We start from the raw sequence: 13829 nt of genomic DNA, 5'->3' as shown, positions 1-13829 counted from the left end.
CAAAACTTCTGGTGTCTGTGTTATTTTTATTTCCGCTTTATATTTGTTTAAATAATTGAAATAATACAGGTTGTGCGTTTGAATCAATAAATTGGAAATCCGACCTTTTGTTGTTGATTGATATTGATTGATCCTTGGACATTGGTCTTTGGTACCATCCAAGTTATTCCTTGTATTTGATTAGAACTCGCAGTTCTTGCTTGAGTAAATCAAATCAAGAAAAAAGATATAAACTTGTTGATATACTTTTAATTGATTGAGTCTTGTTGATTCTCTTAAAAGTATATTCGAGTTTGTCCGTATAGATTGCTAAGCGAAATATTGGGTGGTATTGTTAGACCCCCGTTTTTTTCATACCCTATTTCTTATCTTCCATAAATGGTGTCTTGAGGATACTAACATGATGCAAATGTAAAATGACTTAAGTTTCGATGTCATTAAATGGTAGATAAACTACATAAATCCTCTTAGTATCCTATTTATTATCGGTGTCTTGAGGATACTAACATGATGCAAATGTGAAATGACTTATGTTTCGATGTCATTAAATGGTAGATAACTATCGGATCCACATTAGATCGATGCATATTTCGGAGGATATTAAGTGCGGTCTAAAAGCTTCGTTAAGTTGAGTATTCTACTTTTCTAGGTGGTGTGATTTTAAGTGCATCTTTTTATATCCCTGGCTCATTTGGGTTTCTGAACATCTGTAGTTCAAATATATTTGTCAATAGGTGGTGAGTTGTAATTATTTTTAAATAAAAAGGTAGCCTTTCGCGGGAGTTCCTTATCCTCAATAAAGAAGGACTATAAAAGTGTAGCCTTTAAGAAAGGATATTTCTGTGTGGTCTTACTATTCCTTCGTCGGGTATCTAACATCCTTCCCCTTGATCTGATATATGAAGGATGCATCTGCTATTGTAAAAATCAACCTATGCCAAACGAATTGTCGGATGCCCTGTTGGTGAAGGTAAATTTTGATTATATCTCTAGTTCTGAATTTAGTTGAAAATTTTGATCATTCGTATAACCTAATGATAAATCGATCAAACTACTTTTTAAAACTTATGCAGAAGATGAGCATGATGTTGTTTGGTTTTGACTGGAGAATGGAAAGTTACATGAATCCCGTGTGTGATCCGATATTTCCAGGTAATTTGAGGAAGCTTGAATAGTCATTCTTGAACTACTATTGGAAACAATTTTCTCCCACAACAGTCAATTAGTTTAACCTTGTGTTGATGGTTCATATTCCTTGTGAGCATCAGGACTATTATATTATTCCATAGGACTATTATCGTCGTGTATTGAGAAACATGGAGGACCATGTTGCATGATCAGAATTTTGTAATCTCGTTGTTTTTGTACTTCAGTTAAAATCAGCCTTTTTTGTTTTCATTAACGCGGTATATAAATTACAAAGCAGAAGGTTCACTTCATGTTAATTTGCTTTTACCCGATCGCCGCGATGAGCTTTAGTCTCAGGATTCATTGTTTCTTTTTCTAGCATAGTAGGTTCTACAATTCTCTTTCTTTTCATGCGTTTAGGATTATCCTGCGAGTACAAATAAATATAAATGGGAGATTTAAGGAAATAGAAACATTATCGGGGTAATTTTGGATTTTACTACCTGCAAAGGTTTGATTTTGCTCATTCTTTTTTCTTTTTTATTTTCTTCCCTGGATTTGCATCGCATGTTCGTTCATCGGATCAAATTGCGCGTTGCCATTATCATTATCTGGTCGATATACTTGTTCAGACTTTTTTTGCGCACCTTCGTTCATTCTGAATCCTTCCAGATAGTTTTTTTTTCTTGTTTTTCTCTTTGTCTACGTGATTTTTGTGCTGCTTGTTGTGCCAAACATTTTTCCTGTCAATTTTAAATAACGATTGGTATCGTATTTAGTATATTTTTTTATAAACAGAATATCAATTACTTTTGTTAATTAGAACGGTACCATTGACGGTTCTTTTGATGGTCGAATAACTTTTTGTTATCTCTCTTTGTTGGCCTGCTTGTTGCGCCAAGCAGTGTGCCTGTAAATTATAATCGTAAAAATCAGTATTGTTTAATATCAATGTATTTGTTTACGGAATATTATTGTGGTTATGAACGCAGGCTTTACCATTGATGCTTTATTTTCCGATTGGGCGCGACGTTCTCGTTGGGACCTTCGCATCTTTCCTGTCAATTCAATTAAGTGAGTAATCAAATGTTTGGAAGTAAAAATGTTTTTAAACGCAAGGTTAAGTAGTTTCTTGAATGAAATAACACTTTAGCTCTCAGAATGGCGAATTGATTACAATATAATACTTTTTGTTGAGGTAGCCTATTCTGCACCATTTCCCGACGTTCCTTTTGTTGTTTCTCTATTGCTCGACGTGTTTGTTGTCTCAGAGATTGTACTTTTGAAGTTTCTTTTTTTAGCCTCACTTTTAGGTGTGGATTGATTATACTGCAAGCATGTTTCTTTGGTAATCTGGAAAAGACAGATTTGTTGTTAAATTACCTTTAAATATTGTTCTTAAATATAAACTAATTATACTTGCTTGATCAGGTCCAAGGACATATTTCTGAGTCACGGCTGAATCAGTGACCGATGCTATTTGTGGAAACTGGTTATTTGGCAATCCTTGTTTGTGTCTTTCCCGTAGCTTTTTTTCTTGTTTTTCTTTTTCTCTTCATGCCTGTTGTGCCAAGGATCTTAATATTGAAGTTTCCTTCTTTTGATCAGGTTCAAGTGCACCTTTTCGAATGACAGAATCAGCGACCGATGTTATTTGTGGAAACCGACTCTTTGGCAATTGTTGTTTGTGTCTTTCCTGTTGCTCTTTTTCTTGTTTTTCTCTTACTCTACGTGCTTGTTGCGCCAAGGATCTTGCTTTAGAAATTTCCTTCTTTTTACGTTCTCTTTCGTCGGCGAATTGATTAACTTCCACATCACTGCACGATCCTCCTACAAACTGTGTAGCACAAATTTATTTTAAATATATCAAAAATTACAAAAATACTACAATGCTGATAAATCAAAAAATCGATATTTATGTGTAATTATTTTCCTATACTACATAATTGAATCAGAGAACCCATTTTCCAATATTAATAGATGATTAGAAGGTTACCTGCGATGTATTCTTATTTGTATGTTCTGATGGCGTTTAATTTGAGGGGTGTCTGCAATGCATACAAAGTTAAAATCTAAATATTGAGAAACACTATCAAGCAACAGTTATTAAGGTGGAATAATGACGAACCTCGATGAAAACAGATTATAACAAACTTGATCTCCGAAGACACTTGATCCGTGCGCAACCGATCAAGCAAAAATCAAAAAACTTGATCCGTGCATGATTTTCTTTTAGGAGAAAAGCGTTTGTCAAAAGGAAAAGTTATGCTTCAAACAAAAATCAAAAAACTTGATCCGTGCACGATTTTCGTTCGCAGGAAAAGAACGTCTGTCAAAAAGAAGAGCTATGCTTCTGTTGTAGAACATTCGAAGACTTCTTATACAGAGGGTGCACAAAGATACACACGGATTACGAGTTCTATAAACGGAAATCAGTTGGGTTTTCTTTTTTCTGCGCGTAATAAAAAGGATGTTCGTCCTTTTTAAGAAGCAGAGTTCTATTAGGAAACTCCTTATCTTGTCTCCCGATCTGACGATCGAAAATATCCCTCCCCAACTTTATATTCTTGCCGTGGGATCCCTCACCCAACTTTATATCCTTACCGTGGGATGACGAAATAGATGGTGGGATTCAACAGGCTAGACAGAGGCCACTTTTTTTATAATATAGACTAGAAAATGACCCGTACCGTAATTGCCCGGAATTTCGGTTTTGTTCGATCTCTATAATACGGATGAATGATTTTTATCTGCACTAAAATCCTTCCCGATATGTCGTATCACTGTAGATAGATAAATATTAATGCAGATATATAGATAGCTTCATGCAGTGTAAAATCATGTATGCCATGGAGCAGAACTTGTTAGTACTAACGTTATTTCATGCCTATTTACACATGGGATATAAAATAAATTCCTCCCCTTGTTACAATCCCGCATTCCGTCTGAGTCACCACTATATTAGTCTTGATAAGAACCTTCTCGGAAATCCGGCCGTTCTTTGTGCATTTATATTTGTAATGGTGTAATAACCCTAGGTTTTTGGAAACATTCAAGTTTATCCCATGCCAAATTAATCATCCGGTCTAATTTTTGTACTAAAGAAAAACAAAATTAATCACCCAGATTCATCCCATATGCAGGCTCTATAATTGTCGCTATGGTGTCACCCAGAGATTCCTAACCTAGGGGTAAACGTATAAGAGTAACCAAACACAGGCAGGATACACTATTTTTCTGTTGCAACAATAATTTAATTCACGGTATAATGTCATGGCCTTTCATACAAATATTAAGAACCAACGATAGCGTCTTGCTATAGTTGACCTGCAATTGTAAAGTGAGCTCAAACAGTGTCACATAGCTTAAGAAATAAACGACATGCTTTTTACAGGATTTTTCAGTCTGCAGCTACATTAAGATCCCCCAATTAATCCATGTATCCCCCAATTGGTCGTTCCTAATAAAATGCATTATTCTAACTTTAATATGTGCAGATACACAACACAACATTTTAACTGCAAAAAATATAATTCTAGCCATGAATGAAACTATTTTTTCATCTTTATGTATTTCTTACAAAATACATTTTCATTTCTTTGTATTTCTTACAATTACATTTTCTTTTCTATCTGAATTGAGACGTAAGATTTTTATACTCAGAAGATTATTGTGTGGTCTTACACATCTCTTTGAGGTTGTGCCTCCTGACTCCTCTTCCATTGGCTTAACAATCTGCAAAAATATAGATTCTGCAAACGAATTAGCAACTTCCACTCCATGTCAGACGAAAGTGAATACATGTATTCGTACATATTATTTAGAAATATTGTATCCTCTGATCTGAAAGTATAAATTAATCGAAAATTCTAAAATGTTTGTGACTGGGACCTCGATCCACCAAGCTTTTGCATAAATCCTTGAATTAGTCAGCTTAGTGGCACAAACCTGGCATCATCGGATTTTCTAGACTTTTACTCACCGGAAAAGTAAAGGTATGTGCAAAATCCGTGGGAGAAAAAAGGTGGAGATTCTGGCGAAGCAAGAATCAAACTGGTGGCACCAATAATATGTTCTCTTGATATTCAAGAAAATGCATTCTTGTACATTGATTGTTAACTTAGATCGTCCCTCATCATATTCCATACTGATAAAAAACCAAAAGGCATCACTTGAATATAAGTAATAAATTGTTCAAAACCATGAAGAAGAACAAAAAGAAAGAAAAAGATGCAAAATTCTAACTGTATGCCAACAAACAGGGCACCTAATCCAGAGAGCAATGACGAAGTTCCGGAAATCCAGAGAGCAATGATGAAGTTTGAAAAATATTTTATTCGTATAGGAAGAAAAAAGAAACCGAAAAATATATAGGTAACTTACGTTTGGGTCGAGCAACAATAAATTAAAACTGGTAACCTCTTTGGTATCCTTGAAGCCAACTATATCCCACTTACAGTTGAGCCTAACTTGAATCTGAAATGGTTTCCCTTTGCCATTTCAGGTATCCAGTTGATAATCATATACCTGGTAATTGGTTTTTTCTTGAGAGACATATACCGGTATTGAGATGCCATTATAAATCACTACATCACTGATAACAAAAAACTGAGATCACATCAAAAAGCTACTAAGGCGAAGTAATCAAATAACATTCTTGCTATATTATGTGATAAAGTATAAGGTTATATGCTCTATGAAACTGGGATGTCTTTGTGATTCTAAATTGATAAGTTTGAAAAACATAACATAGAGCTGAAGTATGTATCACAAACAAATCAAGTATGTATCACAAACAAATCAATTTGATTTAAACTATGATAGCTTGTTTTTATTGGACTGTTTGAAAAATAAGAAATATGAAATGGTAACCAGGAAACCATAACAAAAAGTAAAAGAATATGACTATCCATTAACAATACTCCAAATTCATATATATACACCATGTCTTCGTGATCTTCAAACGTAGAAATTAAGGTACATGATTATGTAGTCCTACGAGTTATATTACGCTTCAATAGTGGATTCTTCATTACTAACCCATAAACATTCTATTCAAACACAGAAAATACAACTCCCTATATGCAACCGACCTAGATGCCGCTTAGTGCCGTTAAAAAGGAATATAAAAAATGAAGCTACTATATATGAAGCCTATATTGTTCTATCTAGGTTCATCTCTTTGGTGCATTTAAGCAGACAGTTCATCTCAAAAATGGAAATTCATAAAAAATTGAAGCTTGGTAGAATCACAGGCTCTGGAAACTCCTTAAGCTAATCGGTAGTTCTATGCATACTATCAAACATGGATCAATAAAAAAAAAATCTACTAAATCCATAACATTACTTGATTTCCTTAGAATTGGCACTTCCAATTAATCACTTGAGTGATTGTACAAATTATATCAAAATACTCCAGATGGGATCATGGGAGAGCAAAAGCCCTTAAAAATGAAGAAAAAAAACTGGATAATAAACATAAAAAACATAAATTAAAAAAAAATTAACTGCAAATTGCGAAAAAACAAAAAATGTTAAATCAACAAAGAAGCAAAATAGCACTGACTAATACCTGGATTGTACCAAATGACGAAGAAGGAATTTTGTGTATATCCTGGGCTTGAAAATTATAACAAAAATCAAAATTAAGTTGAAAATTACATCAGTACAAACCCCTAATTTGAAAATGATACCTAAGTCTTTTGGCGGAGAATACTTTGTTTTGTTTTTTTTTTTAATTTAAGTAATCGGCATTGAAATATTTATCTCTATACTGCTATATGTAAAGGTGCGATAAAACGATGATAGTGTAATCATATAGAAATGCTTACCAACTTAACCATAAGCCGATGCTTCTTTTAAAATATAAACTTTCCGAAGAGTTTTATTGAAAAGATGTTGACCTGTACTGGATCTTAATGGTTTAGGCAGATTTTGCAACTCTTCAGCTTGATGCCTCTACATCGTCTCATATTTGTGGTGAATGTACGCCGACATTTGCTCTTGTTAGGCCTTTGGGAGTCTATTCGTGCTAACATATCTTTATATGTGGTGATTTTCATCTTTCTGTTAATAGAATATATTTTGCTTGATTTGTTTTACATAGAACTCTATTGACAGGAAAGCATGAAATCTCAAAATGAATACAGTAGGGTGCTGAAATTTTAGTTGTGTCCAATTAGTTGAATTTCTTCCCAAGGACATTGGAAAGAAGTAGATATTTGAATATACAGAGCTAAACTGCAGTAAAACAGTTTCGAGGATATTTAGCAGTAGCAGTTAAATTAGTACAGGTGAGTGGTGACCATGTAGACGGAAAATCATAAGAAAAGTGTAAGAAATAACATTTATGAACATAAATGGACTTCATGAGAATATTATTAGGGAGTGGCTCAAATGGCTTTTGCTAACGAATCCATAAAAAATTCTTAATTATAAGCCAACCAAATACGAAATAAAAGAAATTTAAGCTGTAGAACAACTTACTCATCCATTAGAAAGAGCAATAGGGGTTTCTGCACAGCAATTTCAATAAGCCCAGATCAACAACTTCAAGAACTGAATCTGAAGACAAAATCTCAATTTAAACTCATAGTCACAGAACAAAAAAAAAATAGCAATCAAATCAAATCGACATAGAAAAAAAAAACTCATCTTTGAAAGGAATAACGTTGAGCTTCTAATTAGGAACTTACCTGTGTTGTCAAACAACACAATAACTTTCTACAATACTTACGAATTTTCACCACTGAGTGAGCCAAAAAAAAAAGAAACTAATTACTTCCAATTTTTCCTGGAAAGATCTGTGAATGAAAACAAAAACAATTAAAGCATCACACTATTTCACATAAACCAAACATGGCAGAATAAATTAAAAAGAAAACTTTGAAATCTAGATTGATGCTGCTTCAATCACCAATATAAGATTCCATTCCACTGATTGCAAAGAAAAATAAACGGCTTCAATTCTATTGATTGCCGAGAAATTACTGAGCTTTTAATCCCACTGATGACAAACAATTCGAAACGACTGGCCTTTTCATCGAGGAAATAATGAGAAACAGTAATGGAGAGTAATTATTATGCCGAGAGGATAATGGAAATCCAAGGTGGCTCGATCACGTACGTTGAATTAGAACATCAAGAATGGAATCATTTTAAGCCACGATTTGTCTCTTGCACTTTCAGACGAATAGAAACCTTCGATCGGTGGAGAAGGCCGATTTAGAGCCATTAGATTAAGAAAAACACATTTGTTTTTGTAAGATAGACTAGCAAATGACCCGTGCTATAACGGTCCGGGGTTTGGCTTTTGTTGACAATGAGATTTATGAGTTATCGATGTTAACTGATTTTCTTTCTTTTTTTTAGTTTTCATGTTGGGTAATACTGACGCCATACTTTGGAGGTATTTTGGATAAGAGCAAGTCTTACGATGGAATCCAACATATTCCAAGTGTGAAAAAATTGTGGAATGTCAAGTCTATTAGCTTCCAAGTTGGGGTCTTCCACAAAAAAAAAAACAGTGTTCCATAATTTCGTGGGATGTTTCGTGGAATCCATGGAAACGCTAATCAGAATAGCGTAAAACGCTAATAAGAATAGCGCTGAGCGCTATTCAGAATAACACTTTTTTTTATCCGGAGATTTAAGATGAGCTGTTGAAAATCTAACGGCTGAAGAAAAAAGTGCTAATCTTAATAGCGGTAAGTAGCGCTATTAAGAATGGCATTTCTACTATTCCACAACTACGGCGTGGAAGGTGGAATTAGGGGTGTAAATTCGGGCAGGCCGGGCCGCCCGACCCAAAAACTAAGACAGGCCGGGCAGGCCAGGCTTAATATTTGTGAGCCCGTAAACAAATTCAGGCCGGACAGGCCGGGCACAAGTAGATAATTTGCTACCCAAAGACCGCCCAAAGCCCGCTTTTTATACGGGCAGGCCAGATCGGGCCGGACAAGCCACTATTTTGATTTTTTTTTTTAAGTTTAAATTTTCAAATGAACGGTATTAAATACAATATCCTTTCCTTTCCAACATCGCATATCATAAGTGATAGTATTATTTTATATTTAAATTACACTGACAAATATTTAATTTTAGCCTATAATAAATAATTAATTAGAGTACAATAAACTTTCTAATAAGAAAATATATTATCATTAATGTTTTGAAAAGGTTAATTATAAGTAAAAAAGCAATTATATATTTTATTTTTCTTGACACAAAATTGACAATTATAAAATTGTAACTTTTAAGTCTTTTAAAAGGATATTAAATGATTAATGGCACATAGAAGGCTTTCAGGCCGGGCACCAGACCGGGCATCATAATTAATCGCAAAGCCCGAGACCGCCCAATAATTAATCCAGGCCAAGCCGGGTGGTCCATGACGGGCCATAACAGGCTTTGTCTACTTCGGGCACAGGTGGACTCGGGCGGATACAGGCAGGCCGAGTATTTTCGGGTATTATTTACATCCCTAGGTGGAATATGAAACTCTTCCACCCTAAGAGCAACCACAGTCATGACCAAATTTGGGGACTATACCTAAATTTGGTCTCCAAATCATCCGTAATGGAACGGACTAAAGTCATATTTAGTCCAGATAATTAGGGTTTGGGACCAAATGTGGTCGCCGACCCAGACTAAAATCGGTTATAGTGGGACGGGGTTATTGTGAGCGTATGAATACAGACGCAAGTATAATGGGCGCTTCACATCGGGCGTATGTATAAAGAACGTATGATATTGGGGCGGATGTATAAAGAGCGTATGAATGAGGCGTATTTATAAACACCGCCAGGCCAGACGGAGATTAAACATACGTCCCATAGCAGGCGTAATTAGAATGTACGTCCCAATGGGGCGCAGTTATTAAAAACGCCAGGTCTGGGCACATGTATTACGTGCGTCTGTGTGACGCGCATGTATTATGACCGTCTGTGTGAGACGTAATTATCCCATCTTTTTTTACTGATACATAGCCTTTGCAATCGTAATGGAGGGGACAAAATACCAAACACTAAATCAAAACTGAGGATGGTGGTGTGCATTGTATCATTTTTATGATCTTGGGTTTGATGCCAAACACTAAATCTTTTTATTGATACATGCCAAACACTAAATCTTTTTACTGATACATATGATACATGCCAAACACTAAATCTTTTTACTGATACATATGATACATACCAAACACTAAATGCATACCAAACATAAGAGCAAACGCCCTTAATATCTCCGCCTCATTTTAGGCGTTAGTTATACTAACGTCCCAACCATACGCTATTTAAGAATCCGTCCCATTACAGACGTTAATTATATCAACGCCCAACCATACGCTACTTATATGTCCGCTCCATTATGGAGCGTGCTTTGTATCTCCGTCCCTTTCCAGACGGACATATTACTAGAGCCTCAATCGAGCGTTCATATTAACTGCGCTCACACCCAGACGCTCGTATAAAATGTGTCTCACTTCAAACGTTAATATTAACTGCGCCCAAATTCAAACGCATGTAATACTTGCGCCGGACTATATTTTAGTCGGTCACGACTGTGGTTGCTCTCTCTCAAAGCTAAATTAATTTAGCTTTTGGTATGGGATTTGGTATTTAGTCCCCTCCATGATTGTGGTTGCTCTAACACTTGCTTTAAATGGGTTGTTTTAGATTTGAGTCGTGTACGTTACCAAAGCTTCTATCTACTGTTTTCCCCCAAGTTCTTTACACCCCTATCACAGTGGTTGACCCTTTGGGACATGCGGTGGGTCCTGGATTGAAAAGCCATTTACCGATAAGAAGGCAATGCCTAAGTGGGATATGTTTTGACTGTTTTTAGGGGAAAATGGTATATAAAAAGGTCGGTGGAAAAACATGAGATGCGGACCAATTACTCTGGTTGGTTCATGTCATAGAGGGCTCATACCTATTTCTATGTTAATCATATGCAAGTAACCGCTACATTGATGATATACGTGTGCACGATAATCCTGGCAATGTTACTGCTGTTTTTCCTACGTGTTAATGTTATTGCGTAATGATGAAGCATTGATATTTTCCGTTTTTTAATTTTTCAATTTGACCTTATTAGTTTTCCTGAACCAAATTTAGTTCCTTCTTCCATTATAGTTAATAGCATCTTCCATTCATAATCAAGATATTGAAATAGTTTCTTATTGGTTTACTATAATCGAAAAATGGGTCATTTGTCCAAATATTTTTAAATCACGGTTCAAATGGACGAGTAAAAAATAGTTTGGGTGAAATGGCCAAAAAAAATTTAGCAAGGATGAAACTGGATTCATCTTAGCTTAAATTTAAAAAATAGCAATGATGAAACTGGATACATCTTGTGTAAATTAAAAATAAGAAAAAATATTTGAAAATGGGCACGATGAAACTGGTTACATCCTGCCTATTTTTACATTTTTTTCCATTTAAACAGTATCAAAATCTAACTGTCCATTTCACTCAGGAATTGTTGATTTTGGTCTTTTTAACCAATTTTGTGTACTATAATTAGGTGAATGAACCTATATGAATTGACTTCAAGTTGAAATCGATTCATTCCTGATTTGATTTAGTTTCTTCTTCCATTATTAGTTAATAGTTGTGCATTACTTTCTACATGGTAGTGTCTCTTTGTATTTGTGTTTATCTTCTTGGGTGTAGGTTTTCCGATAGACCACAAGTAAATTTGGTGAAAGAAATTATCGTAGCTGGCAGTAGTGAGACTACAAATGGTTGTACGTCAACTGGAAATGTAGAGAAATGCATATAGAGAATGCTACTTTGTATTGTTTAAATGGTTAGATTGTAATTTAATTCACCAATGATTTTTGATTTTAATATAGGGAACATTTTAATCTGGCTGCAGAGCATGGTGCTCCCCACGATCAAACCCGTCATCTTGGTAATCATGGAAACGTTACCACACATGGGAATGGTGTGCAGCTTTGTTTTTCTTCCTTCTTTTACGCAGTCTTTATTATTTTCAGTTCTTTGCATTTTTTATCGCCATTTTATTTATCATTTAGTGTAGAGTCTGTAGACATGTGATTTTGTTAGCATCCTTTACACATTGACGCGGACGTATCAAACACCGTGGTTCTTTACCCCCTATCGTCCTTCTATCAGATATTCTTTTTAGGGGGTTGACAACCCTTTTTAGCTAAACTCATGGAGATTTACAAGATAGTTATTCAGTAGTTTCCTTAACTCTTCGAGTTGTGATATATATATATGCATGTATTCTACCTAAAAACATTCATTAATAAATATTGTCAGAACACAGTTTAGATCAGAAATGGTTTTGCACCTCGCCTATCCTATAATGTGAACCACTAAATACTTAGTTTCATTAGCATCTTAATTTGTTTATATTGTTCCCTATAAAATGTTAAATTGCCATCCACTGATGATTAGTGTATTTGTATCCCTAATGCCTCTACCCACCCCACCCATACTTGGTAGTTCTGTAGTTACTTCATTAATGGATACATGAGTGTTTCCCATAACATGATATTGTTTGGATGTCTTTTGGTGTCCAGATACATGGGCATCATTTCTCAGGTGAATATTCTGTTCAAGCATTTGTTGAAAATTCACCCCAGATTTTAATCTATGTTACAGGTGTATCAAGAAAAGGTATTCTTTTTTTTTGTTTTATTTTCTAAAATGCTTACTTTTATTAATAAATGAAAGAAGATTTAATGGACCAGTGTTTTGCTACTGGCATGAACTACAATTGATATATTACTAAAAATATTATAAAATGAAACTCGAAACCATACACTCTTATATCTGAAAGTGGTTGACACTTAACATGCAAAAGTAGTGATGAAGAAAAAAGAAATGTTGTCTTTCATTGTATGTACCATTATTCTTTAGATGGTGATGTATCAACCAGTAATCTTTGGATTAGTTCTAAAATGGGTTGCTAATATACCGATGATCTCTTTGTAGACTTCGTGTTCAAGATCTTTGTCTGGGAAGGACACGACATGTGCCCATTGCCCCCAAAACAGTAATAGTCAAGTTAAATGTTCTTATTTGTGCCATTTATTTTTTTGTGGTCAGTAATACCACATTGATTTGTATATTGCATTCTTTAGATAGGTTATGTTCGATTCACTTATTATTTAGGATTACAGGGAAGATAAAAGTTTTGTTAAGTATGCAACTGTTTTATCACCTTCCTTGAAATATTGTTAATTTTTGTCAATATTAAAATTCACTTTCTATATTGCATTTTAGACTGCTGCTCCAAAAAATCGTTTTTTGTATCATCCTTTAGGACATAGATGTTCACAATACCAAAGAAGTGTAGTCTCCTTATAGGATTTACAAATGTTAAAACTTTTTTAGTGTTTTTTAATTTTCATAACAAATCTGTCTCTGTGTTGCAGGTGGTATGAGGAAGTCACAAGAGCAACCATATTCGTTCATCGCTCTAAAATTTGGAAAACCCTTGAGTATGAGTGGGGCTGAAGGTATGTTTTGCTTTTGGTGGCCTAGTATGAATATGAAGTGTCACCAATATGATTGCAATGGATACCTCATTCCAAATTGACGTGCAATATTTCATATGTTTGTTTTTCCTTAACTAATGCTATAGACATCTCTGTTTACTTTCCCATTCAACTTATTTGTATGGATGTACGTGGAAACATTTCTAGCAGTAGTTTGTGGAATGGT

General features: G+C 34.8%; 2 long non-coding RNA genes across 3 annotated transcripts; both read right to left on the bottom strand.

Annotated features, from left to right (window-relative positions):
- Positions 1-1368: 1368 nt before the first annotated feature.
- Positions 1369-3595, bottom strand: LOC113330797. Of its 2 annotated transcripts, none has more exons than XR_003350510.1 (7): positions 3257-3595; positions 3125-3176; positions 2306-2965; positions 2128-2186; positions 1960-2038; positions 1632-1871; positions 1369-1555 (listed from the first exon to the last, which is right to left on the bottom strand). It is a non-coding gene; the product is annotated as an uncharacterized LOC113330797 (long non-coding RNA). The 2 variants fall into 2 exon arrangements; XR_003350511.1 differs by having other exon boundaries at positions 2316-2965.
- A 1052-nt stretch (positions 3596-4647) lies between these two features.
- Positions 4648-8167, bottom strand: LOC113330821. Its single transcript, XR_003350527.1, has 2 exons — positions 8045-8167; positions 4648-7931 (listed from the first exon to the last, which is right to left on the bottom strand). It is a non-coding gene; the product is annotated as an uncharacterized LOC113330821 (long non-coding RNA).
- Positions 8168-13829: the final 5662 nt, after the last annotated feature.

Source organism: Papaver somniferum, unplaced genomic scaffold (assembly GCF_003573695.1).
Source record: "Papaver somniferum cultivar HN1 unplaced genomic scaffold, ASM357369v1 unplaced-scaffold_119, whole genome shotgun sequence".
Lineage (NCBI taxonomy): Eukaryota > Viridiplantae > Streptophyta > Magnoliopsida > Ranunculales > Papaveraceae > Papaver > Papaver somniferum.
This window is presented reverse-complemented; position numbering and strand designations above follow the sequence as displayed.